The sequence below is a fragment of the Oncorhynchus keta genome, unplaced genomic scaffold, assembly GCF_023373465.1.
Source record: "Oncorhynchus keta strain PuntledgeMale-10-30-2019 unplaced genomic scaffold, Oket_V2 Un_contig_22406_pilon_pilon, whole genome shotgun sequence".
Classification (NCBI taxonomy): Eukaryota; Metazoa; Chordata; class Actinopteri; order Salmoniformes; family Salmonidae; genus Oncorhynchus; species Oncorhynchus keta.
This window is the reverse complement of record NW_026282894.1, coordinates 6,994-30,000: the sequence shown is the minus strand read 5'-3', so window position 1 is coordinate 30,000 and position 23,007 is coordinate 6,994. Positions and strand designations below refer to the sequence as shown.

At 45.7% G+C, this 23,007-nt stretch overlaps 1 long non-coding RNA gene and 1 pseudogene across 2 annotated transcripts; both read left to right on the top strand.

The window, feature by feature from the left end:
* LOC127921405 (transmembrane protein 114-like) overlaps positions 1-5,951 on the top strand; it is a 17,087-nt pseudogene extending 11,136 nt beyond the window's left edge.
* Positions 5,952-20,566: 14,615 nt separating this feature from the next.
* LOC127921406 (uncharacterized) lies at positions 20,567-22,311 on the top strand. 2 transcript variants are annotated; one of them, XR_008108987.1, is made up of 3 exons: positions 20,567-20,613; positions 21,902-21,995; positions 22,090-22,311. It is a non-coding gene; the product is annotated as an uncharacterized LOC127921406 (long non-coding RNA). The 2 variants fall into 2 exon arrangements; XR_008108986.1 differs by lacking the exon at positions 20,567-20,613 and adding an exon at positions 21,236-21,329.
* The last annotated feature ends 696 nt before the right edge of the window (positions 22,312-23,007 follow it).

The window sequence follows — 23,007 nt, the reverse complement described above, 5'->3', positions numbered from 1 at the left end:
CAGTCATATTGGTCAGGTATTCTGCCACTGTGTACTCTCTGTTTAGGGCCAAATAGCATTCTAGTTTGCTCTGTTTTTTTGTTCATTGTTTCCAAGTAATTATCTTTTTGTTTTCTCATGATTTGTTTGGGTCTAATTGTGCTGCTGTCCTGGGGCTATACTTGTGTTTGTGAACAGAGCCCCAGGTCTCTCTCTCCGCTCTCTCTCTTTGTCTCTCTCTCTCTCTCTCTCTCTCTCTCTCTCTCTCTCTCTCTCTCTCACACGAGAGTGCATCATAGTTCTTCCCTCTCAGGGAGTATCGTATATTTATGTATTCTCTCTCCCCTCCCTCCCCTCCCCCCTCTCTCAGATATGCCTGGGACATTCATGGTGTTGCTTCCTCTCAGCATGATCATCATGGTTTGTTGGGGGACTGATGGGGTTCATCGGCCTGCTGGCCAGAGCTTACCTACTACTGCTGATGACTGGTGTACTGCTACTACTGGGAGGTAAGCACCTTATACCTATACAATATACTTTATACCCTATACCCTACACCCTATGCAGCAAACCATATACCTTATACCCTATACAAGATACTTTATACCCTGGACCCTATAAATTTATACACTGCATATGCCCGATACCTTACACACTATAACCTGTACCCTATGCCTTGTATGCCTATACCTATGCCTATGCCTTATGCCCACACCACGCTTATGCCTGCACTCTGCACCCTATACCCTGCACCCTATGCCCTACCCCTACACCCTACATCCTATCTCTATGCCCTATACCTTATGCCCTACACCTTATAGCCTACCTCTACACCCTGTGCCCTACACCCCTACACCCTGCCCCTATACCCTACACCCTACACCCCTACCTATACCTATGCCCTACACCCTACACCTATGCCCTGTGCCTACCCCTGCCCTATGCCTATGCCTACACCCTACCCTATGCCTATGCCCTACCCTACTGTGCCATATCACCCTATACCCTACACCCTATGCCCTATGCCCTACACCCTCACCCTATGCCATATGCCCTACACATATGCCCTACACCTTATAGCCTACACTCTGCCTATGCCCTGCACCCCTGCACCTATGCCCTAACCTATGCCTACACCCTATGCCTACCCTACACTCTAACCACATACTCTATCTGCCACCTCTACCCCTAACCACTGGCACCCTATGCCCTGTACCCTACACCCTACCTATGCCCTATGCCCTGCCCTACACCCTGCGCCCTACCCTAACCACTATGCCTACCCTACACCCTCACTCTACCCAAGCTGTGCCCTGTGCCCTGCACCCTAACCTCAGGCCTACCCTGCCACCCCTGCGCCCTGCCCTAACCATATACCTATACCCTACACCCTACACCCCTACACCCTACCCTATACCACTACACCCTACACCCTACACCCCTATACCCTACACTACACCTACACCCTACACCCTATACCCTATACCCTATACCCTACACCTCACCCTACACCTATACAAGCCCACCAAGACAGTTTAACCATACATTTACATTTAAGTCATTTAACCCAGGCCTCTTACCTAACCACTAGCTTTCTCCCTTTCCACCCTCATTTATATTCAAAGTACCCAGAACAGAAATATAACGTAATCATTTCAAAAACAGCGTTACAGTTCATATGAGGACAACAGTCAGTTAAAATGCATTGATTTGCTAATCTATGGACACAATACATAGATTACAGGTATTTATTGTCACCTTTGTTGCGGCAACCACCAGTCAGCCGCCACCTCTCAGTTAATTATTAGCCCTCAACCACTAGGCTACCTACCACCTCTACACTCTAACCACTGGGCTACCTGCCACCTCTACACTCTAACCACTAGGCTACCTACCACCTCTACACTCTAACCACTGGACTACCTGACACCCAACACATCTAACCACCAGGCCAGCCTCTGCACTCTGACCACTAGGCTACCCTGCCACCTCTACACTCTAACCACTAGGCTACCCTGCCACCTCTACACTCTAACCACTAGGCTACCCTGCCACCTCTACACTCTAACCACTAGGCTACCCTGCCACCTCTACACTCTAACCACTAGGCTACCCTGCCACCTCTACACTCTAACCACTAGGCTACCCTGCCACCTCTACACTCTAACCACTAGGCTACCCTGCCACCTCTACACTCTAACCACTAGGCTACCCTGCCACCTCTACACTCTAACCACTAGGCTACCCTGCCACCTCTACACTCTAACCACTAGGCTACCCTGCCACCTCTACACTCTAACCACTAGGCTACCCTGCCACCTCTACACTCTAACCACTAGGCTACCCTGCCACCTCTACACTCTAACCACTAGGCTACCCTGCCACCTCTACACTCTAACCACTAGGCTACCCTGCCACCTCTACACTCTAACCACTAGGCTACCCTGCCACCTCTACACTCTAACCACTAGGACGCGCCCAAATCATGCTCTGACCGCTGGACCCCGCCACCCTCACACTCCCAACCACTGGCTACCCTACACTCTGCACTCTAACCGCTGGATACCCTGCCACCTGCGCACTCTCACCACCAGCGCTACCCCGCCACCTCACGCTCCAACCGCTGGCTACCCTGCCACCATCTGCACCTGACCGCTGGGACGCGCCTGCCACTCTGCACTCTGGCCACTGGAGTATCTGCTCTCTGACCGCTGGACCTCTACACTCGTTCATCAAACCGCTGGCTACCCCCTGCCACCTCTACACTCTAACCACCAGGCTACCCCATGCCACCTCTGCGCATCTGACCACTAGGCTACCCTGCCACCTGCTATCTGACCACTGGACCTGCCCCTCACACTCTGACCGCTGACCAGCATCCCGCCATCTGCTTTGGCCACGAGGCCACTCTGCCACCTCTGCACTCCTGACCGCTCAGATGCCCTGCAACCCCTGCACTCTGGCCACTGGACGTTCCGACGCCACACTCCTGGCCACTGGGGGCTGTTCCCTCTGCCCCTTTCATGCCCCTGACCCGGTGAACTCTCACGCCCAACACCTAACCACTAGGCCCTGCTGGCACACTCTAACCACTAGGCTACCCCTGCCACCAACACTCTAACCACCAGGCTACCTGCTGGCCCTACCTCTAACCACTAGGCTACCTGCAATACCACACTCCTAACCACTGAAGGCTACCTGACGCCTGGGGACCCTGTGTCTCCCTAGTGGTCAGTATGTGTCTCCCTAGTGGTCAGTATGTCCCTGTGTCTCCCTAGTGGTCAATATGTCCCTGTGTCTCCCTGGCTAGTGGTCAGTGTCCTAACCAGTATATCCCCTGTGTCTCCCTAGTGGTCAGTATGTCCTGTGTCTCCCTCTGTCAACCCCTGTGTCTCCTAGTGGTCCTATGTCCTCTCCTTAGTGGTCAGTATGTCCCTGTGTCTCCCTAGTGGTCAGTATGTCCCTGTGTCTCCCTAGTGGTCAGTATGTCCCTGTGTCTCCCTAGTGGTCAGGATGTCCCTGTGTCTCCCTAGTGGTCAGTATGTCCCTGTGTCTCCCTAGTGGTCAGTATGTCCTGTGTCTCCCTAGTGGTCAGTATGTGTCTCCCTAGTGGTCAGTATGTCCCTGTGTCTCCCTCGTGGTCAGTATGTCCCTGTGTCTCCCTAGTGGTCAGTATGTCCCTGTGTCTCCCTAGTGGTCAGTATGTCCCTGTGTCTCCCTAGTGGTCAGTATGTCCCTGTGTCTCCCTAGTGGTCAGTATGTCCCTGTGTCTCCCTCCTAGTGGTCAGTATGTCCCTGTGTCTCCCTAGTGGTCAGTATGTCCCTGTGTCTCCCTAGTGGTCAGTATGTCCCTGTGTCTCCCTCTCCCTTTAGTGGTCAGTATGTCCCTGTGTCTCCTAGTGGTCAGTATGTGTCTCCAGTATGTGTCTCCCTAGTGGTCAGTATGTCCCTGTGTCTCCTAGTGGTCAGTATGTCCCTGTGGTCAGTATGTCCCTCTCCCTAGTGGTCAGTATGTCCCTGTGTCTCCCTAGTGGTCAGTATGTCCCTGTGTCTCCCTAGTGGTCAGTATGTGTCTCCTAGTGGTCAGTATGTCCCTGTGTCTCCCTAGTGGTCAGTATGTCCCTGTGTCTCCTTAGTGGTCAGTATGTGTCTCCCTAGTGGTCAGTATGTCCCTGTGTCTCCCTAGTGGTCAGTATGTCCCTGTGTCTCCCTAGTGGTCAGTATGTCCCTGTGTCTCCTAGTGGTCAGTATGTCCCTGTGTCTCCCTAGTGGTCAGTATGTCCTGTGTCTCCCTAGTGGTCAGTATGTCCCTGTGTCTCCCTAGTGGTCAGTATGTCCCTGTGTCTCCTAGTGGTCAGTATGTCCCTGTGTCTCCTAGTGGTCAGTATGTGTCTCCCTAGAGGTCAGTATGTCCCTGTGTCTCCCTAGTGGTCAGTATGTCCCTGTGTCTCCCTAGTGGTCAGTATGTCCCTGTGTCTCCCTAGTGGTCAGTATGTGTCTCCCTAGTGGTCAGTATGTCCCTGTGTCTCCCTAGTGGTCAGTATGTCCCTGTGTCTCCCTAGTGGTCAGTATGTCCCTGTGTCTCCCTAGTGGTCAGTATGTCCCTGTGTCTCCCTAGCTGTCAGTATGTCCCTGTGTCTCCCTAGTGGTCAGTATGTGTCTCCCTAGTGGTCAGTATGTCCCTGTGTCTCCTAGTGGTCAGTATGTGTCTCCCTAGTGGTCAGTATGTCCCTGTGTCTCCCTAGTGGTCAGTATGTGTCTCCCTAGTGTCAGTATGTCCCTGTGTCTCCTAGTGGTCAGTATGTCCCTGTGTCTCCCTAGTGGTCAGTATGTCCCTGTGTCTCCCTAGTGGTCAGTATGTGTCTCCCTAGTGGTCAGTATGTGTCTCCCTAGTGGTCAGTATGTCCCTGTGTCTCCCAGTAGTTGTCAGTATGTCCCTGTGTCTCCCTAGTGGTCAGTATGTCCCTGTGTCTCCCTAGTGGTCAGTATGTGTCTCCCTGGCTGTCAATATGTCCCTGTGTCTCCCTAGTGGTCAGTATGTCCCTGTGTCTCCCTAGTGGTCAGTATGTCCCTGTGTCTCCCTAGTGGTCAGTATGTGTCTCCTTAGTGGTCAGTATGTGTCTCCCTAGTGGTCAGTATGTCCCTGTGTCTCCCTAGCTGTCAGTATGTCCCTGTGTCTCCCTAGCGGTCAATATGTCCCTGTGTCTCCCTAGTGGTCAGTATGTCCCTGTGTCTCCCTAGTGGTCAGTATGTCCCTGTGTCTCCCTAGTGGTCAATATGTCCCTGTGTCTCCCTAGTGGTCAATATGTCCCTGTGTCTCCCTAGTGGTCAATATGTCCCTGTGTCTCCCTAGTGGTCAATATGTCCCTGTGTCTCCCTAGTGGTCAATATGTCCCTGTGTCTCCCTAGTGGTCAATATGTCCCTGTGTCTCCCTAGTGCTCAGTATGTCCCTGTGTCTCCCTAGTGGTCAATATGTCCCTGTGTCTCCCTAGTGGTCAGTATGTCCCTGTGTCTCCCTAGTGGTCAGTATGTCCCTGTGTCTCCCTAGTGCTCAGTATGTCCCTGTGTCTCCTTAGTGGTCACTATGTGTCTCCCTAGAGGTCAGTATGTCCCTGTGTCTCCTTAGTGATCAATATGTCCCTGTCATTTGGTATTTTATCAGTAAACTCCTTTCCCCCATTTCTCTCCACACCTCCCTCCCTCCCTCCCTCCAGCTCTGTCCTCACTAACAGGGGTGAGTGTGTACATGGCCTACTCTGCTGCAGTCTTTCAGGAGGCTCTGTGTCTGGCTGAGCAGATGGGGGTCAATATGGAGGGGGTCCAGATCCTGTTTGGCTGGTCTCTGGTCCTGTCCTGGATCTCTAGTGGAACACAGCTATTCACCTCCGCTGGCTTCCTGTTGGCCTGCAGAACCATCACTACACAGAGACAGGAACTGAACTTATGAGACATGGAGGGAGGGGGAGACGGAGGAGGAGAGAGAGGGAGGAGGCTTCCTGCTGGCCTGCAGAACCATCACTACACAGAGACAGGAACTGAAATTATGAGACATGGAGGGAGGGGAGAAGCAGGAGGAGAGAGAGGGAGGAGGAAAGAGAGGGAGGAGTAGAGAGAGGGAGGAGGAGGAGAGGAGGGAGGAGGAGGGGAGGAGGGAGGAGGCTTCCTGCTGGCCTGCAGAATCATCACTACACAGAGACAGGAACTGAAATGATGAGACATGGAGGGAGGGGGAGAAGCAGGAGGAGAGAGAGGGAGGAGGAAAGAGAGGGAGGAGTAGAGAGAGGGGGAGGAGGAGAGAGAGGGGGAGGAGGAAAGAGAGGGAGGAGGAGGAAAGAGAGGGATGAGGAGGAAAGAGAGGGAGGGGGAGGAGGAGAGAGAGGGGGAGGAGGAAAGAGAGGGAGGAGGAGAGGGAGGGAGGAGGAGAGAGAGAGAGGGGGAGGAGGAGAGAGAGGGGGAGGAGGAAAGAGAGGGAGGAGGAGAGGGAGGGAGGAGGAGAGAGAGGGGAGGAGGAAAGAGAGGGAGGAGGAGAGGGAGGGAGGAGGAGAGAGAGGGGGAGGAGGAAAGAGAGGGAGGAGGAGGGAGGGAGGAGGAGAGAGAGGGGAGGAGGAAAGAGAGGGAGGAGGAGAGGAGGGAGGAGGAGAGAGAGGGGAGGAGGAAAGAGAGGGAGGAGGAGGGGAGGAGGAGGAGAGAGGGGGAGGAGGAAAGAGAGGGAGGAGGAGAGGGAGGGAGCAGGAGAGAGAGTGAAGAGGAGAGAGAGGGAGGAGGAAAGAGAGGGAGGAGGAAAGAGAGGGAGCGAGAGAAGCATGAGGATGGAGGGAGAAAAAAAACAAAACATGTTTTCTTGAATTTTTACAACTTTGACTTTGCAGCTGGCCTATCTACGGGGAAAATCACTCCGTTCTGCCTCCAGGACAAGACTCATGACAATAAACGTTGACCTGCATCCTTGATGCAATGCAACTCGGTCCTCTCTCTTGTCTTGACATATTCATTTGATTGGTTAAGACACAAGGTGTACCTGGAGGGAGGAGTGTTCATGTAACCGGGAAAAAGATCACACAGTTAAAGGGGACAATCTGTGATTGCTACATCCATCTTCTAGACACTTTTAGTGGTGGTGTGAACACATTGATGTTTGAACTGCAGATTTCCCTTTAAGTGTACTTGCATGGAGGAGATGTCTTGATGTGGCCAGGAAGGAAACACCCTTCCCTGCACCACCTTAACTGGCTCCCAGTCAAACTACACCTCGCCTACAAGAAACTACACCTCGCCTACAAGAAACTACACCTCGCCTACAAGAAACTACACCTCGCCTACAAGAAACTACACCTCGCCTACAAGACACTACACCTCACCTACAAGAAACTACACCACACCTACAATAAACTACACCTCGCCTACAAGAAACTACACCTCGCCACAAGACACTACACCTCACCTACAAGAAACTACACCACACCTACAAAAACTACACCACTCCTACAAGAAACTACACCATTCCTACAAGAAACTACACCCCGCCTACAAGAAACTGCACCTCACCTGGAAACTACACCTCACCTACAATAAACTACACCACACCCTACAATAAACTACACCACTCCTACAAGAAACTACACCTCGCCTTAGAAACTACACCTCGCCTACAAGAAACTACATCTCGCCTACAAGAAACTACACCGCACCTACAAGGAACTACACATCGCCCTCAATGGTCTTGCCCCCTCATACCTCTCTGACTTCAAAGCCCGATGTCTCGTGCTTTCAGCTGCCCCCAAACTCTACAACTCTTCCCCTAGCGACCTGCACCTCTGACTCCATCACCACTTCAAAACCAGATTCAAACCCACCTGTTCAGTCTGGCTTTCTCCTCAGTCTGGCTTTCTCCTCAGTCTGGCATTCTCCTCAGTCTGGCATTCTCCTCAGTCTGGCTTTCTCCTCAGTCTGGCTTTCTCCTCAGTCTGGCTTTCTCCTCAGTCTGGCTTTCTCCTCAGTCTGGCTTTCTCCTCAGTCTGGCTTTCTCCCCAGTCTGGCTTTCTCCTTAGTCTGGCTTTCTCCTCAGTCTGGCTTTCTCCTCAGTCTGGCTTTCTCCTCAGTCTGGCTTTCTCCCCCAGTCTGGCTTTCTCCTCAGTCTGGCTTTCTCCTCAGTCTGGCTTTCTCCTCAGTCTGGCTTTCTCCTCAGTCTGGCTTTCTCCCCAGTCTGGCTTTCTCCTTAGTCTGGCTTTCTCCTCAGTCTGGCATTCTCCTTAGTCTGGCTTTCTCCTCAGTCTGGCATTCTCCTTAGTCTGGCTTTCTCCTCAGCGTAGCCCAGCAAAACACAGCATCATATGATGCAAAATGCAAAAAACAAAAAGGTTTTGGGTGAAATATTACTTTTAAAGGTAATTAGCTTCAAATATTATAGTATTTTGATTGTCTTTCTTTATCCTATATTTTCCTGGGTCTGTTTTTGCTGTAAAGTTTTCTTGGTTTTTAGAAAAGTACTTTAAATTCAGACTGAAAACTGATACAATACACACATTCAGACAGAACACTGATACAATACACACATTCAGACAGAACACTGATACAATACACACATTCAGACAGAACACTGCTACAATACACACATTCAGACAGAACACTGACACAATACACACATTCAGACAGAACACTGACACAATACACACATTCAGACAGAACACTGATACAATACACACATTCAGACAGAACACTGATACAATACACATTCAGACAGAACACTGATACAATACACACATTCAGACAGAACACTGACACAATACACACATTCAGACAGAACACTGATACAATACACACATTCAGACAGAACACTGATACAATACACACATTCAGACAGAACACTGTTACAATACACACATTCAGACAGAACACTGTTACAATACACACATTCAGACAGAACACTGATTACAATTCAGACAGAACACTGACACAATACACACATTCAGACAGAACACTGACACAATACACACATTCAGACAGAACACTGTTACAATACACACATTCAGACAGAACACTGACACAATACACACATTCAGACAGAACACTGTTACAATACACACATTCAGACAGAACACTGTTACAATACACACATTCAGACAGAACACTGATACAATACACATTCAGACAGAACACTGTTACAATACACATTCAGACAGAACACTGTTACAATACACACATTCAGACAGAACACTGATACAATACACACATTCAGACAGAACACTGACACAATACACACATTCAGACAGAACACTGTTACAATACACACATTCAGACAGAACACTGGAACACAATACACACATTCAGACAGAACACTGATACAATACACACATTCAGACAACACTGATACAATACACACATTCAGACAGAACACTGTTACAATACACACATTCAGACAGAACACTGGAACACAATACACACATTCAGACAGAACACTGATACAATACACACATTCAGACAGAACACTGATACAATACACACATTCAGACAGAACACTGTTACAATACACACATTCAGACAGAACACTGTTACAATACACACATTCAGACAGAACACTGTTACAATACACACATTCAGACAGAACACTGACACAATACACACATTCAGACAGAACACTGTTACAATACACACATTCAGACAGAACACTGATACAATACACACATTCAGACAGAACACTGTTACAATACACACATTCAGACAGAACACTGATACAATACACACATTCAGACAGAACACTGTTACAATACACACAGAACACTGACACAATACACACATTCAGACAGAACACTGTTACAATACACACATTCAGACAGAACACTGTTACAATACACATTCAGACAGAACACTGATACAATACACACATTCAGACAGAACACTGACACAATACACACATTCAGACAGAACACTGTTACAATACACACATTCAGACAGAACACTGACACAATACACACATTCAGACAGAACACTGTTACAATACACACATTCAGACAGAACATCCAGACAATGAAGAACGTCCTCTTCTGATTCATACTCTCCATTCCCCCCGACCTCATCCTTGCTGTTGAGTCTTTTGGTGTTTCATTGGTCCATTGTTGATATCGTCCCAAAAATGTTTTGCATGTCAGCAATATTTTCAACATTTGTAACTTTCAATGTACAGATATATATAATCAGTTATATAGCCAGTATGATGTATTTTCCACCATATGTTGTCAGTCCTTAGATACTGAATATATATATATATATAAACCTTTATTTTACTAGGCAAGTCAGTTAAGAACAAATTCTTATTTTCAATGACGGCCTAGGAACAGTGGTTTAACTGCCTGTTCAGGGGCAGAATGACAGATTTGTCAGCTCGGGGATTGAACTTGCAACCTTTCAGTTACTAGTCCAACACTCTAACCACTAGGCTACCCTGCCGCCCCCAGCAGGAGAGGGGGGTATATGTATATATATGTTAGAGTCTGTAAACCTAGGTCTGTTATCCCCTCCCTAAAAGGTAGCCCTTATTGGAGTGGTGGTTAGTCTGTTTTATGTTAAATACTGTACTATGGATCACTGTTATAAATCAGACTAACTGGACTAGCTCAGTATTGTCAAAAAGTTATAATTCTGTTGTAACTAATGAGCCAGTTGAGTGGTGGTAATAGGTGAGTTTGCTACTAATACTGTAAAGAACATTCTAACTAATGAACGGGTCTGTTACTTCATCTGTTCAGTAGACTAATGACAGACTGACTTCATTCTGTTGTAACTAATGAGCAGGTTGGTGAAATGACTTCACTGTTGTAACTAATGAGCGGGTTGGTGAAATGACTTCATTCTATTGTAACTAATGAACGGGTTGGTGAAATGACTTCATTCTATTGTTAATAAAAATGACTTCATTCTATTGTAACTAATGGATCGTTGGTGAAATGACTTCATTCTATTGTAACTAATGAGGGTTGGTGAAATGACTTCATTCTGTTGTAACTAATGAACGTTGGTGAAATGACTTCATTCTGTTGTAACTAATGAACGGGTTGGTGAAATGACTTCATTCTGTTGTAACTAATGAACGGGTTGGTGAAATGACTTCATTCTGTTGTAACTAATGAACGGGTTGGTGAAATGACTTCATTCTGTTGTAACTAATGAACGGGTTGGTGAAATGACTTCATTCTATTCTGTTGTGAAATGACTTCATTCTATGAACTAATGAACGGGTTGGTGAAATGACTTCATTCTGTTGTAACTAATGAACGGGTTGGTGAAATGACTGTTGTAACTAATGAGCAAATGACTTCATTCTGTTGTAACTAATGAACGGGTTGGTGAAATGACTTCATTCTATTGTAACTAATGAACGGGTTGGTGAAATGACTTCATTCTGTTGTAACTAATGAACGGGTCGGTGAAATGACTTCATTCTGTTGTAACTAATGAACAGGTTGGTGAAATGACTTCATTCTGTTGTAACTAATGAACGGGTTGGTGAAATGACTTCATGTGCTGTTATTCAGGTTTGACGGTTGTGTTTGAAAATGTCAGATGTGTAAAAAAAACTATTCTTCAAATAAAGTTGAGTTAATAAAAACCTTATGTTGAGAGAGAGAGAGAGAGAGAGAGAGAGAGAGAGAGAGAGAGAGAGAGAGAGAGAGAGAGAGAGAGAGAGAGAGAGAGAGAGAGAGACAGAGAGAGAGACAGAGAGAGAGAGAGAGATCAGATGAGCTCCTGAAATTTTCAGCATGTTCTTAAAAAGAGATAGATTTAGAGTTAATTACAATTGGATTGTTTGTCAGGAACACATGCAGGATGCTGCCCTTTACAACATAACCTTCACTCCAAATCAAAACCGAAAAATATGCAACCCGATTTTGGACGGAATTACAGAATCACCTGGAAGGCTTACAACAACCAAAGATTATCATTCCAATTTATATACAGCAAATGCTCTGGGAAAACAACAGAAATCTGAAAACACCATCCAACCTGGGACTGAGTGGATAATGTCTGGTCTGAAGCCATGTTTTATTTCCAAAAGCAAAGAAGAAAAATACATGACTTTATAAGGACTGACTGCTAAATGAAGGCTGCCAAGTCTGATACAACTTCAATTAGAGATGACTTGTCAAGTGAGAGGTGTCAAAGCCCTTAAGCCCAACAATGGCAGGAGAGTCACACAGTCTACTCCAACCAAATGGAATAGTGGGCTTAGAAGCTCCCTCCGCTGTTCAGAGGTAATTAAAATACAGTACCCTGTGTTACGACAAATGAGTGAGGAGGTGTGGAGTCAGGCGCAGAGAGCAAAATATGTGGGAAAAAACAAGCTTTAATGTCCCGGAAAAATAACATAGAATCGCACATCCCTCCTCAAAGTGGGCCACCAGTACCTCCTCTCAAGACCTCGCACTGTCCTAAAAATACCTGGGTGACCGGACGAGGGTAGACAATGAGCCCATCGAATCAATTGATCACAAACAGCCAGCGGCACGTACCTACGACCCTCCGGACACTGTGGAGGCGCAGGTTCCTCCCTTCGCGCCCGCTCGATGTCCGTGTCCACATCCCATACTACTGGTGCCACCAGCTTAGCTGCCGGAATGATGGGAGTAGGATCGATGGACCTGTCCTCAGTGTCATAGAGTCTTGACAGCGCGTCGGCCTTAGTGTTGAGGGAACCTGGTCTATGCGAGATAGTGAAACGAAATCTGGTGAAAAACATGGCCCACCTTGCCTGACGAGGATTCAGTCTCCTGACTGATCGGATATACTCCAGGTTACGGTGGTCAGTCCAGATAAGGAAAGGGTGCTTAGCCCCGTCAAGCCAGTGTCTCCACACCTTCAGGGCCTTAACCATAGCCAACAACTCCCTATCCCCCACATCATAATTCCGCTCCGCTGGACCGAGTTTCTTCGAAAAAAAGGCACAGGGGCGGAGCTTAGGTCAGTGAGAGCACCGCTCCAACCCCAGCCTCGGATGCGTCCACCTCTACTATAAACGCCAAAGAAGGGTCCGGATGCGCCAACACCGGCGCCTCAGTAAACATCGCCTTCAACTTATGAAAAGCTCCTTCCGCCTCTGCTGACCACTGTAAACGCACCGGCCCCCCCTTCAGCAGTGAGGTAATAGGGGCAGCTACCTGACCAAAACCCCGGATAAACCTCCGGTAGTAATTGGCAAACCCCAAGAACCGCTGCACCTCTTTACCGTGGTCGGAGTCGGCCAATTACGCACGGCCTTTACGCGGTCACCCTCCATTACCAACCCAGAGCTGGAAATGCGATAACCCAGGAAGGAAACTGATCGTTTGGAAAACTCACATTTCTCCGCCTTCACATACAGGTCATGGTCCAGCAGTCGTCTAAGAACCTTGCGCACCAGAGATACATGCGCAGTGCGTGTAGCGGAGTAGATCAAAATATCGTCAATATACACCACTACACCCTGTCCGTGCAGGTCTCTGAGAATCTCATCCACGAAGGATTGAAATATAGCTGGAGCATTCTTTAACCCGTATGGCATGACGAGGTACTCATAATGGCCAGAAGTAGTGCTAAATGCAGTTTTCCACTCATCTCCATCCCGAATACGCACCAGATTATAAGCACTCCTGAGATCCAGTTTAGTGAAGAACTGCGCTCCGTGAAATGATTCCACTGCCGTAGCAATGAGAGGTAGTGGGTAACTAAAGCCCACTGTGATGGAATTTAGACCTCTATAATCAATACACGGACGCAAACCACCATCTTTTTCTTCACAAAAAGAAACTCGAAGAGACAGGTGACATGGAGGGCCGAATGTACCCCTGTCCCAGAGCCTCGGTTGCCCAACCGAGTCCTTTGATGAATGTCTCTGGTTGTCAATTGGATACGTTGTAGATAACTTCCTGGACAAAACGTTCCACTGTAATAGTAAAGGTGTAAAATGGGCAGTAGAAAATCTTAACAGTATATTTTACCTCTCAGCTTCCCTATCAAATCTAAAAAATGTCCAATAGAAAACTGAAGAAAATGAACAATGACAAATGGTTTGACGAAAAATGCAAAAATCTAAGAAAGAAGTGAGAAACCTGTCCAACCAAAACACATTCACTATGGTGAATCACTAAATACACAGCGGTAATAAGAAGGAACAGCATGTCAGAAATCAGCTCAATGTAATTGAAGAATCCACAGACTCTAACCACTTCTGGGAAAATTGGAAAACACTAAACAAACACGAAGAATTATCTATCCAAAATGGAGATGTATGGATAAACCACTTCTCCAATCTTTTTAGCTCTATAACAAAGAACAACCAGCAAAAACATACATGATCAAATACAAATATTAGAATCAACCATTAAAGACTACCAGAACCCACTGGATTCTCTAATTACCTTGAATGAACTAGAGGACAAAATAAAAACCCTCCAACCCAAAAAAAAGGCCTGTGGTGCTGATGGTATTCTCAATGAAATGATCAAATATACAGACAACTTCCAATAGGCTATACTAAAACTCTATAACATCATCATTAGCTCTGGCATCTTCTCTAATATTTGGAACCAAGGACTGATCACCCCAATCCACAAAAGTGGAGAAAAATTTGACAGCAATAACTATCGTGGGATATGCGTCAACAGTAACCTTGGGAAAATCGTTATCATTAACAGCGGACTCATACATTTCCTCAGTGAAAACAAAGTACTGAGCAGATGTCGAATTGGCTTTTACCGAATTGCCGTATGACAGACCACGTATTCACCCTGCACACCCTAATTGACAACCACACAGACCAAAACAAAGGCAGTCTTCTCATGCCTTGTTGATTTCAAAAAAGCCTTCGACTCAATTTGGCATGAGGGTCTGCTATACAAATTGATGGAAAGTGGTCCTGGGGAAAAACATATGACATTATAAAATCCACACAAACAACAAGTGTGTGGTTAAAATAGGCAAAAAACACACATTTCTTCACACAGGGTCGTGGGGTTAGACAGGGATGCAGCTTAAGCCCCACCCTCTTCAACATAAAAATATCAGCGAATTGGCGCGGGCACTAGAAAAGTCTGCAGCAGCCGGCCTCATCCTACTAGAATCTGAGGTCAAATGTCTACTGTTTGCTGATGATCTGGTGCTTCTGTCCCCAACCAAGAAGGGCCTACAGCAGCACCTATATCTTCTGCACAGATTCTGACAGGCCTGGGCCCTGATAGTAAATCTCAGTAAGACCAAAAAAATGGTGCTCCAAAAAAGGTCCAGTCACCAGGACCACAAATACAAATTCCATCTAGACACTGTTGCCCTAGAGCACACAAAAACTATACATACCTTGGCCTAAACATCAGCGCCACATGTAACTTCCGTAAAGCTGTGAACGATCTGAGAGACAAGGCAAGAAGGGCATTCTATGCCATCAAAAGAAACATCAAATTTGACGTACCAATTAGGATCTGGCTAAAAATACTTGAATCAGTTATAGAACCCATTGCCCTTTATGGTTGTGAGGTGTGGGGTCTGCTCATCAACCAAGAATTCACAAAATGGGACAAACACCAAATTGAGACTCTGCACGCAGAATTCTGCAAAACTATCCTCCGTGTACAACGTAGAACACCAAATAATGCATGCAGAGCAGAATTAGGCCGATACCCACTAATGATCAAAATCCAGAAAAGAGACGTTCAATTCTACAACCACCTAAAAGGAAGCGATTCCCAAACCTTCCATAACAAAGCCATCACCTACAGAGAGATGAACCTGGAGAAGAGTCCCCTAAGCAAGCTGGTCCTGGGGCTCTGTTCACAAACACAAACACACCCTACAGAGCCCCAGGACAGCAACACAATTAGACCCAACCAAATCATGAGAAAACAAAAAGATAATTACTTAACACATTGGAAAGAATTAACAAAAACAGAGCAAACTAGAATGCTATTTGGCCCTAAACAGGGAGTACACAGCGGCAGAATACCTGACCACTGTGACTGACCCAAACTTAAGGAAAGCTTTGACTATGTACAGACTCAGTGAGCATAGCCTTGGTATTGAGAAAGGCCACCGTAGGCAGACATGGCTCTCAAGAGAAGACAGGCTATGTGCTCACTGCCCACAAAATGAGGTGGAAACTGAGTTGCACTTCCTAACCTCCTGCCCAATGTATGACCATATTAGAGAGACATATTTCCCCCAGATCACACAGATCCACAAAGAAGAATATCCCACAAAGACTTTCACCCATATCTACTGGGTGAAATACCACAGTGTGACATCAAAGCAGCAAGATTTGTGACCTGTTGCCACAAGAAAAGGGCAACCAGTGAAGAACAAACACCATTTTTGTACTTTAACTATTTGCACATCGTTACAACACTGTATATAAACATACCTGTGTAATGTCTTTATTCTTTTGGAACTTCTATGAGTGTAATGTTTAATGTTCATTTTTGATTGTTTATTTCACTTTGTATATTATCAACCTCACTTGTTTTGGCAATGTTAAGATATGTTTCCCATGCCAATAAAGCCCCTTGTTGAATTGAATTGAATAGTAGTGAAAGGTAGGAGCAGATAGAGGTGAAAGGAGAGAGAGATGTGCATGTAAACGTATAGGCTATTTTATGTGATTTTCATAAACGGTTAATAAATTAGCAGCTAAATATGTCACATAGCTATGAATAGTAGAATCCAGGCTGTATCACAACCGATTGGGAGTCCCACAGGTCGGCACACAATTGGCCCAGCGTTTTCCGGGTTTGGCCGGTGTTGCCATGTTCGTCATTACGAGGAGACCAAGGCGCAGCGTGATTAGAATACATTCGTCTTTATTTACATGAAGAACACTAAACAACAAACTAAGAAAACAACAAAACGAACGTGACGCTATAAGTCACGAGTGCTGACATGCAACTACACATAGACAATAACCCACCAAATAACCAAGGAATATGGCTGCCTAAATATGGTTTCCAATCAGAGACGACGATAAACAGCTGCCTCTGATTGGGAACCAATCTTGACAACCATAGACATATAAACACCTAGACAATACAAAAGCCCCTAGACAATACAAAAGCCCCTAGACAATACAAAAGCCCCTAGACAATACAAAAGCCCCTAGACAATACAAAAGCCCCTAGACAATACAAAAGCCCCTAGACAATACAAAAGCCCCTAGACAATACAAAACTACACAAACCACCCCTCGTCACACCCTGACCTAACAAAAACAATAAAGAAAACAAAGATAACGAAGGTCAGGGCGTGACAGGTGTAGGCCCTCATTATAATAACAATTTGTTCTTAATAACTGACTTGCCTAGTTAAATAAAGGTTCAATTAAAAACGTTAAATAGATAATAATAATACAACAAGCTAGTGTTTTGAGGGTGTACTGACTGTGTTATTTAGCATTAATAGACTGGTTTTACACACAACAACTTTCTATCCAAGCTGGGAGAGAGTGTGAAGATGGCTCAGTCATGCTAAGTTCAGGTTACGATCTGCAATGTTTGAATTACTGAACAGGTAATTACGATTAGTGCCACCAGTCAGCAGTCTACAAATGGCAGCATTGTGACGCCGTGTATAACTTTGTGAAACTGACGACCAAATAGTTGTACCAATAAACAGTTATCCTTTAGCTAAAACAAAGCTATGCAGTACAAACCCTGGCACCGCAGATAGCCTATCAGTATTCAATATGCATGCAGCCACATGGACACGTCGCAATTTCAACACCAATGGGACAGCGATCGATAGCCTATAGGACTACTTTGTAAGTGGCTGTCTGGCAGACACATTGGATTTTAGAGGGAGACTCCGACCTTGCCGGGGTCCAGAGAAAGTGTGGCGCGCCACTGATCACAGGTCAGAGGTTAGACGTTGTTCGAGGAGCAGAACACGGAATGGAGATATTCGCTTTCCTCACAGATGATTGGCTTTCAAAGACAGGCACTTTGATCAGCCCAGCAGGAACACGCACGGTTAGCTAAAAATGGTCCAATCGTCTCAAAGGTGGAGAGGTGGATAGTGGAAGGAGACCAGGAGAACACGAGGTAGTAAAAGGAGACATTAATAGGTTTTCAACAAGAGAGCCTCCCTTCACCCCAAGGCCACACTACAACAGGTTTATTAACAACAATAGAGTCTCCCTCTGCCAAGAACATGGTTTAATCCCAGCTATATACCACTATAGCAGGTTTAACAACAATAGAGTCTCCCTTCACCCAGAACATGGTTTAATCCCAGCTATATACCACTATAGCAGGTTAAACAACAATAGAGTCTCCCTCCACCCAGAACATGGTTTAATCCCAGCTATATACCACTATAACAGGTTAAACAACAATAGAGTCTCCCTTCACCCAGAACATGGTTTAATCCCAGCTATATACCACTATAGCAGGTTAAACAACAATAGAGTCTCCCTCCACCCAGAACATGGTTTAATCCCAGCTATATACCACTATAACAGGTTAAACAACAATAGAGTCTCCCTTCACCCAGAACATGGTTTAATCCCAGCTATATACCACTATAGCAGGTTAAACAACAATAGAGTCTCCCTCCACCCAGAACATGGTTTAATCCCAGCTATATACCAGGTTTAACACCAGTAGAGTCTCCCTTCACCCAGAACATGGTTTTATCTCAGCTACAGTGGGGCAAAAAGTATTTAGTCAGCCACCAATTGTGCAACTTCTCCAATTTAAAAATATGAGAGAGGCCTGTAATTTTCAGGCTAAGAGAGACTTAGTCAGGGTATTCACCTTAAGGTAGAGCCCTCATCCAGAGAGACTTAGTCAGGGTATTCACCTTAAGGTAGAGCCCTCATCCTGAGAGACTTAGTCAGGGTATTCACCTTAAGGTAGAGCCCTCATCCAGAGAGACTTAGTCAGGGTATTCACCTTAAGGTAGAGCCCTCATCCAGAGAGACTTAGTCAGGGTATTCACCTTAAGGTAGAGCCCTCATCCAGAGAGACTTAGTCAGGGTATTCACCTTAAGGTAGAGCCCCATCCTGAGAGACTTAGTCAGGGTATTCACCTTAAGGTAGAGCTCTCATCCTGAGAAACTTAGTCAGGGTATTCACCTTAAGGTCGAGCCCTCATCCAGAGAGACTTAGTCAGGGTATTCACCTTAAGGTAGAGCCCTAATCCTGAGAGACTTAGTCAGGTATTCACCTTAAGGTAGAGCCCTCATCCAGAGAGACTTAGTCAGGGTATTCACCTTAAGGTAGAGCCCCCATCCTGAGAGACTTAGTCAGGGTATTCACCTTAATGTAGAGCCCTCATCCTGAGAGACTTAGTCAGGGTATTCACCTTAATGTAGAGCCCTCATCCAGAGAGACTTAGTCAGGGTATTCACCTTAAGGTAGCGCCCTCATCCAGACAGACTTAGTCAGGGTATTCACCTTAAGGTGAAGACAAACACATAATGGTAGTAACTAAAACCAAAGATCATCTATTATATTGACTAGATAGTCGAGTGACCGCTCTAACAATGGAAATACATCTCCTCAATGATTGAAGGCAGGCGAGGTCAGGTGGGACAATCCTAGCCAATGAGAGGGCAGATTCGCGTGTGAACAACAGGCACAACAACTAAGTTGTTTTTTTTTACAAAGTTGCCGGAACGCCACGTGCATCCATTTATATCAGTACCTTTGAAACAGCCTAAACATTACGAAACAGCTACTCGTTGTTTATTATCTATGCATAGTCACTTCACCCCTACCTACATGTACAAATTAACTCGACTAACCTGTAACCCCGCACATTGACTCGGTACCGGTACCCCAGTATATGGCCTCGTTATTGTTATTTTATTGTGTTACTTTTTTATTATTTCATACTTTAGCTTATTTGGCAAACATTTTAATGAACTGCACTGTTGGTTAAGGGCTTGTAAGTAAAGCATTTCACTGTAAGGTCTACACTGTTGGTTAAGGGCTTGTCAGTCAGCATTTCACCGTAAGGTCTACACTGTTGGTTAAGGGCTTGTAAGTAAAGCATTTCACTGTAAGGTCTACACTGTTGGTTAAGGGCTTGTAAGTAAAGCATTTCACTGTAAGGTCTACACTGTTGGTTAAGGGCTTGTCAGTCAGCATTTCACTGTAAGGTCTACACTGTTGGTTAAGGGCTTGTCAGTAAAGCATTTCACTGTGAGGTCTACACTGTTGGTTAAGGGCTTGTCAGTAAAGCATTTCACTGTGAGGTCTACACTGTTGGTTAAGGGCTTGTAAGTTAAGCATTTCACTGTGAGGTCTACACTGTTGGTTAAGGGCTTGTAAGTCAGCATTTCACTGTAAGGTCTACACTGTTGGTTAAGGGCTTGTAAGTCAGCATTTCACTGTGAGGTCTACACTGTTGGTTAAGGGCTTGTAAGTTAAGCATTTCACTGTGAGGTCTACACTGTTGGTTAAGGGCTTGTAAGTAAAGCATTTCACTGTAAGGTCTACACTGTTGGTTAAGGGCTTGTAAGTCAGCATTTCACTGTAAGGTCTACACTGTTGGTTAAGGGCTTGTCAGTAAAGCATTTCACTGTAAGGTCTACACTGTTGGTTAAGGGCTTGTAAGTGAGCATTTCACTGTAAGGTCTACACTGTTGGTTAAGGGCTTGTCAGTAAGCATTTCACTGTAAGGTCTACACTGTTGGTTAAGGGCTTGTAAGTAAGCATTTCACTGTAAGGTCTACACTGTTGGTTAAGGGCTTGTGAGTAAAGCATTTCACGATAAGGTCTACACTGTTGGTTAAGGGCTTGTCAGTAAAGCATTTCACTGTGAGGTCTACACTGTTGGTTAAGGGCTTGTGAGTAAAGCATTTCACTGTGAGGTCTACACTGTTGGTTAAGGGCTTGTGAGTAAAGCATTTCACTGTGAGGTCTATACTGTTGGTTAAGGGCTTGTCAGTAAAGCATTTCACAGTAAGGTCTACACTGTTGGTTAAGGGCTTGTAAGTAAAGCATTTCACTGTAAGGTCTACACTGTTGGTTAAGGGCTTGTAAGTAAAGCATTTCACTGTAAGGTCTACACTGTTGGTTAAGGGCTTGTAAGTCAGCATTTCACTGTGAGGTCTACACTGTTGGTTAAGGGCTTGTCAGTCAGCATTTCACTGTGAGGTCTACACTGTTGGTTAAGGGCTTGTCAGTAAAGCATTTCACTGTAAGGTCTACACTGTTGGTTAAGGGCTTGTAAGTAAAGCATTTCACTGTGAGGTCTACACTGTTGGTTAAGGGCTTGTCAGTAAAGCATTTCACTGTAAGGTCTACACTGTTGGTTAAGGGCTTGTAAGTAAAGCATTTCACTGTGAGGTCTACACTGTTGGTTAAGGGCTTGTCAGTCAGCATTTCACTGTAAGGTCTACACTGTTGGTTAAGGGCTTGTCAGTAAAGCATTTCACTGTAAGGTCTACACTGTTGGTTAAGGGCTTGTCAGTAAAGCATTTCACTGTAAGGTCTACACTGTTGGTTAAGGGCTTGTAAGTAAAGCATTTCACTGTAAGGTCTACACTGTTGGTTAAGGGCTTGTCAGTAAAGCATTTCACTGTGAGGTCTACACTGTTGGTTAAGGGCTTGTAAGTAAAGCATTTCACTGTGAGGTCTACACTGTTGGTTAAGGGCTTGTAAGTAAAGCATTTCACTGTGAGGTCTACACTGTTGGTTAAGGGCTTGTCAGTCAGCATTTCACTGTGAGGTCTACACTGTTGGTTAAGGGCTTGTCAGTCAGCATTTCACTGTGAGGTCTACACTGTTGGTTAAGGGCTTGTCAGTCAGCATTTCACTGTGAGGTCTACACTGTTGGTTAAGGGCTTGTAAGTAAAGCATTTCACTGTAAGGTCTACACTGTTGGTTAAGGGCTTGTAAGTCAGCATTTCACTGTGAGGTCTACACTGTTGGTTAAGGGCTTGTAAGTTAAGCATTTCACTGTGAGGTCTACACTGTTGGTTAAGGGCTTGTAAGTCAGCATTTCACTGTGAGGTCTACACTGTTGGTTAAGGGCTTGTCAGTCAGCATTTCACTGTAAGGTCTACACTGTTGGTTAAGGGCTTGTCAGTCAGCATTTCACTGTAAGGTCTACACTGTTGGTTAAGGGCTTGTCAGTCAGCATTTCACTGTGAGGTCTACACTGTTGGTTAAGGGCTTGTCAGTAAGCATTTCACTGTGAGGTCTACACTGTTGGTTAAGGGCTTGTCAGTAAGCATTTCACTGTAAGGTCTACACTGTTGGTTAAGGGCTTGTCAGTCAGCATTTCACTGTGAGGTCTACACTGTTGGTTAAGGGCTTGTCAGTAAGCATTTCACTGTGAGGTCTACACTGTTGGTTAAGGGCTTGTCAGTAAGCATTTCACTGTAAGGTCTACACTGTTGGTTAAGGGCTTGTAAGTAAAGCATTTCACTGTGAGGTCTACACTGTTGGTTAAGGGCTTGTCATTCAGCATTTCACCGTAAGGTCTACACTGTTGGTTAAGGGCTTGTCAGTAAAGCATTTCACTGTAAGGTCTACACTGTTGGTTAAGGGCTTGTCAGTAAAGCATTTCACTGTGAGGTCTACACTGTTGGTTAAGGGCTTGTCAGTCAGCATTTCACTGTGAGGTCTACACTGTTGGTTAAGGGCTTGTCAGTAAAGCATTTCACTGTAAGGTCTACACTGTTGGTTAAGGGCTTGTAGGTAAAGCATTTCACTGTAAGGTCTACACTGTTGGTTAAGGGCTTGTCAGTAAAGCATTTCACTGTAAGGTCTACACTGTTGGTTAAGGGCTTGTAAGTAAAAGCATTTCACTGTAAGGTCTACACTGTTGGTTAAGGGCTTGTCAGTCAAGCATTTCACTGTGAGGTCTACACTGTTGGTTAAGGGCTTGTAAGTTAAGCATTTCACTGTAAGGTCTACACTGTTGGTTAAGGGCTTGTAAGTAAAGCATTTCACGATAAGGTCTACACTGTTGGTGAAGGGCTTGTCAGTAAAGCATTTCACTGTAAGGTCTACACTGTTGGTTAAGGGCTTGTCAGTAAAGCATTTCACTGTGAGGTCTACACTGTT